This window comes from Symphalangus syndactylus, chromosome 24 (genome assembly GCF_028878055.3).
Source record: "Symphalangus syndactylus isolate Jambi chromosome 24, NHGRI_mSymSyn1-v2.1_pri, whole genome shotgun sequence".
In the NCBI taxonomy this organism is placed as follows: Eukaryota; Metazoa; Chordata; class Mammalia; order Primates; family Hylobatidae; genus Symphalangus; species Symphalangus syndactylus.
The window spans coordinates 40,523,740-40,529,293 of NC_072446.2; positions in this window are offsets into that span (position 1 = coordinate 40,523,740).

A 5,554-nucleotide genomic window follows, 5' to 3' on the forward strand; every position below is an offset into this window, starting at 1 on the left:
TCCCTTCCTCCCACCCCCCCACCCAGTTCCTTTGTTCTTTTTCCTGCCTGGTCGGAAACTCCACCAGCCCTGGAGTTCCTGCCCCTCCCATCTGATGGGGAGGGCAGGGGGTGTGGAGGACACAGCCTTGGGACCCTGCAGCTGAAAGGTGGAAGCCCAGGCAGAGCTGACCTGAGGAGGGAGGCTCAAGGCCTCTAGCCAGACGGCAGGTTATTGGGGGAGCTTGGGAATTGGCCAAGGCTGGGGAAGGGCCCCCCACATTTGAAGTCCTAGTTTGGAAAATTCCAAGTTCCAGCCCTACTTTTGCCACTGACCTTGTTGTGTGACCTTGGCAAGGCAAGTTAGTTCCCCCTTTCACAGCCTGTTTCCCCCTCCCCTCTGTAAGTTGGGAGTCAACACTGCCTCCTTCCCTAGGCTGCTGTGGTGAGAAATGAAAGAGTGGGTGGAAAATGCCTTATAGAGAGTATTGTAGCCAATCAAGTTATGATTTTTTTTTTTTTTTTTTGAGACAGCGTCTCACTCTGTTGCCCCAGCTAGAGTACAGTGGCACGATCTCGGCTCACTGCAACCTCTGCCATTCTCCTGCCTCAGCCTCCTGAGTAGCTGGGACTACAGGCCGGCTAATTTTTGTATTTATAGTAGAGATGGGGTTTCACCATATTGGTCAGGCTGGTCTCGAACTCCTGACCTCGTGATCCGCCCACCCCAGCCTCCCAAAGTGCTGGGATTACAGGCATGAGCCACTGCGCCCGGCTGCAAGTTATGATTTAAAAAAATTAATCATTACTCTTAAGGGAGGCAGTATCCGTGGGCTTTGAAGATAGGCTGCTTGAGTTTGAATCCTGGCTTTGGCACTTACTAGGGTTATGACCTTTGGGAAGTCTCTTAACCACCAGTGCCTCAGTTTTCCCATCTTTAAAATGAGCATAATACTAGTTTAACCTCATAGTGACCTTGTGGGGATCAAATGCACCTAGAAGAATTTCTGGCACATATTAAGTACTCAGTAAGGCTGGGCGTGGTGGCTCACACCTGTAATCCCAGCACTTTGGGAGGCTGAGGCAGGCGGATCACCTGAGGTCAGGAGTTTGAGACCAGCCTGGCCAACATGGTGAAACCTCATCTCTACTAAAAATACAAAAATTAGCCGGGCATGGTGGCACATGCCTGTAATCCCAGCTACTCGGGAGGCCGAGGCAGGAGAATCGCTTGAACCTGGGTGGTGGAGGTTGCAGTGAGCTGAGATCCAGCCATTGTACTCCAGCCTTGGTGACTGGCTGAGACTCCATCTCAAAAAAAAAAAAAACTGAAAAAAAAAAGTGTTCAGTAAATATTAACTGTTTACCTCCCTAGTGGTTGTCAAATTAAAGAACAAACAGAGGCTCTCTAAAATAAAAGATATTTCACTTAGGAATTAAGCACTGCAGTGGGAATTACCCATATGCCATAGTAAGTGATATGCATTTTCAGGGAGGTGGGGGAAGACAAAGATTTTTAAAGGAAAAAAATAAGGATTACATTATTGTTTCTGAAATAATTATCCTTGACTACAAAGATCAATAGCAAGGGTGACGCCAGTCTAAAGTTGGACAGGCAGTTGCTGGGCAGATGTCTTTGCGGAAGTATTTTTTGTGCAAGGTTTTAATGGCCTTTGTGCAAGGTTGTGATTTTTGTAGTCTTTTTTGTTATCAGTCTTTGTTTTTATCTGTTTTGTTATCAGTCTTATTTGTTATGCAAGCATGAAAACCCTCTATGGCCTTCCCCAGCTCTATTTGTCAAGATTTTCTTAATATTAGTGACTCCATTTTTATTCTGACCATGTTCATAGGGTCTTGAGCTGTTTTACTCTCTTGGGAGTGTATTAGGGAGGCAAGGTCCCCTTTGTGGCTCTGTGCTGAACACTTTACATATTTTAACTTACAGTGTTGAGTACCATGATAGTACCTATTATACAGATTTTTGAAACTGAGGCTGAAGTGTAGAGCCTGGTTCAAGGAGGTCACATGGTGAGTAAGAGGAGGACCTGGGATTTCTGGCTGGTCTGGATCTGAGCCTAGCGTTCCTTACCTCTAGGACCTATGCATTCTGCATGCCCCACCCAGGACAGATGGAAAGGTTCTGAGTGGCCCATCCACACCTTGCCAAGACATCTGGGTTCTGGAGACCTAAGCTCTGGAACTGATTTGCTGTGTATGACCTGGTCCAGGTTGCTTATTGTAACCTCTCTTGGCGTCAGCTTTCTTATCTTTCCAATGGGAACAATAATTTCCCAAAGCCTTCCTCTGCTGGTCAGAGCTGTGGCCAGAAAGACACAGGCCATGGATGGAAGAGCAGTTGGAAACTGTAAAGTACCAATGCACTGGATTCTACTGAAAGGCTTTTTCTGAAAGCCTGGTGTTCAAGATCAGTGACTTGGAGGGAGGGTCAGAGCTCCCCAGCGCTTCTGGGTGTGAGAGCTACAGAAGACTCCTAGCCACTAGCCCTTCCTCTTCCTTCCCCTCCCTTGGAGGGGAAATGGCCCAGGCTGCTTAGTGCTGGCTCTCACAGCCACTCCCTCCTGCTCCTCTGCATCCTGCCGGTCACCTCCCAGCTCAGGAACTGAGATCTCCATTCAGCCTGCCAGGCGAACAGGAAGAGGCCAGGGTGTGCTAGCCAATTCCTGAGTCTGCTCTGGATGTGAAAGCTCCAACTTAACCCCTTGAGCCAGCCCAGAATTCCCACCCTTGGAGCAGCAGCAGGGCATGAGAGTTGTGGTCTCTTGCTCTGGCATCTCTATGACTGGCTTTTGCAAGCCTTTTCCTCTCTCTGGGCCTCAATTTCCCTGTCTATAAAATGGAAGCTTATATTATTCCTGGACTAGCTCCAAACATCACTGAACTGCTGGGAATCTCAAATAGGACAATAAGTGTTTTGCATGCCACTAAAATTAGAAAACTATCTCTGTATTCCCTGCAGTGCTCCCTGCAGAGCCATAACAGCTGAAGTGCTTAGTAAATGTCAGCGGAAGTGGTTGGAGATGGTGGATGTAGGCTCAAATGTATATGACCTTGAACACATTACCTCATCTCTTAGCGCCTCAGAGCCCTCATGTGTCAAAAGCAGGATAATGGCAGTACCTGCCTTGGAAGGCTACTGCAGGGATTGAATGGGAACAGAAGTGCACAATGATAACATATTATTAAAATTAGCTTGTGAATCAAAGAAGAGATGAGCAAAAAAAGTCCCTGCTCTCAAAGACTTAACAATTGTGGCAGATAGGATTCATCTCTTTTGAGCCACCTCCAGTTGATTGGCAGGGGCTGCCTGGAGGGCTGCGTAGAGGATTATAAAAACCGGATCTACTCCCAGCAGGAAGAAGGGATTGATTATCAATGCCTGCCATGGGCAGGAGTGGGGAAATTAGCAGCAGGTGGTCAGTGCACATGCTGACCATGATCTGGTTAGAGACAAAGACACACAAGCCAAGAACTCTGGTATCAGGCCAGCAACTTGTTTGGGAAAGGCAGAATCAGGAGCCATTCCCCAGGCCGGTGGCATTCAAGCCAAACCTTGAAGGGTGAATGGAAGGAAAGTTACTCTGGGCAGAGGGAACAGCTTGAGCAAACACAGTGCCAGAGTTCTGCCTGCAAGGAACAGACAACCCCGCCAAAGGTGGCTTAGACAAGAAGGAACATTTATTCCCTCTTAAAACAAGTCCAATAATGAGTGTTTTCAGGTTATTTGAGCAGCTCAACACTGGCATCAAATTCCTTTATATTTTTTACTTTGCTGGTGTTATTGTGTCGCTCCAATTTATTTGTTGAAGCCCTAACCCCCAGTACCTCAGAATGTAACAGTATTTGAAGATAGGGTCTTTAAAGAGGTGATGAAGTTAAAATGAGGCAGTTAGGGTGGGCCTTAATCCAATCTCCCTGGTGTCCTTATATGAAGAGGAAATTTGCACCTGTAATCCCAGCACTTTGGGAGGCCAAGGCACGCAGATCACCTGAGGTCAGAGTTCGAGATCAGCCTGGCTAACATGGTGAAACCCCATCTCTACTAAATATACAAAATTAGCTGGGCATGGTGGCACGCACCTGTAATCCCAGCTACTCAGGAGGCTGAGGCAGGAGAATCACTTGAACCTGGGAGGCAGAGGTTGCAGTGAGCCGGGATCACGCTACTGCACTCCAGACTGAGTGACAGAGTGAGACTCCGACTCCAATAAAAATAAAGAAAAGAAAGAAAAGAGGAAATTTGGACACACCGAGACAGCAGGGTCACTTGTGCACAGGGAAAGGCCGTGTGAGAACACAGTGGGAAGACAGCCATCTGCAAGCCATGGAGAGAGGCCTCAGGAGAAACTGTCAGAAGTGTTTGAACCAGAGCAACTCCATCTTGAATAGAAACTAGGTAGAATGAGGCCGAGACCTACTGGGCTGCATTTCCAGACAGTTAAGGCATTCTAAGTCACAGGATGAGACAGGAGTTACAGTAAAGAAGCCGGCTAAATCCCACCGAAACCAAGACGGCCACGAGACTGACCTCTGGTCATCCTCACTGCTACACTCCCACCAGCACCATGACAGTTTACAAATGCCATGGCAACATCAGGAAGTTACCCTATATGGTCTAAAAGGGGGAGGCATGAATAATCCACCCCTTGTTTAGCGTATAATCAAGAAATAACCATAAAAATGGGCAACTAGCAGCCTTTGGGCTGCTCTGCATATGGAGTAGCCCTTCTTTTATTCCTCTACTTTTTTAATAAACTTGCTTTCCCTGTACTGAACGGACTCGCCCTGAATTCCTTCTCGTGTGAGATACAAGAACCATCTCTCGGCGTCTGGATGGGGATCCGTTTCCTGTAACAAAACCAGCTCTGCCAATGCCTTGATCTTGGACTTCCAGCCTCCAGAACTGTCAGGAAATAAATTTCTGTTGTTTAAGCTGCCCGGTCTGTGGTATTTTGTTATGGCAGCCCGAGCAGACTCACGCACCTGGCAAGATGGCTGTAGTAGCCTTGGGAGCGGCACATGATGCCATCCCAAGATAAGGTCAAGGGTTTCCCCTTCTTGTGTGTCTTTCTTTCATGGAGAAAAACCTTTCCCAGGAATCTTCAAAAGATTTCCTTTAAGAAGCCAGGGGCCAGATGCATTCGCCAGGACATGTTTTGGCTGCATCAAAGACCAAATAATGGACCTAAACAGGAGAGTTTCTCTCTTCTTCAGGTAACAGTCAAGGGTGGGTGTGGTAGCTCCCTGGGTCCTGGACCTTGAAGTCTCCTATTTTGTTCCACCAAGCAGTGGTTCTGCTATCAACTGCAAGATGGCTCTCTCCACCCAGCTGCAGTCCAGCCAGTAGGATCAACAAAGCAGAGAACATGATCTGTCTCTTTAAAGTGATGTAAGTAGCACAAATTTCTTCTTGGCCAGAACTTGGTTCCTAGCTGAGTCTAGCTGCAAAGGAGGCTGGGAAATGTAGTCTTTTATTCTGAGTGGCTATGTGCCTAGCTAAAAACTCTTTAAAGTAAAGGAGGAACATGGATACTGGGGGACACTTAGCAGTCCCTACC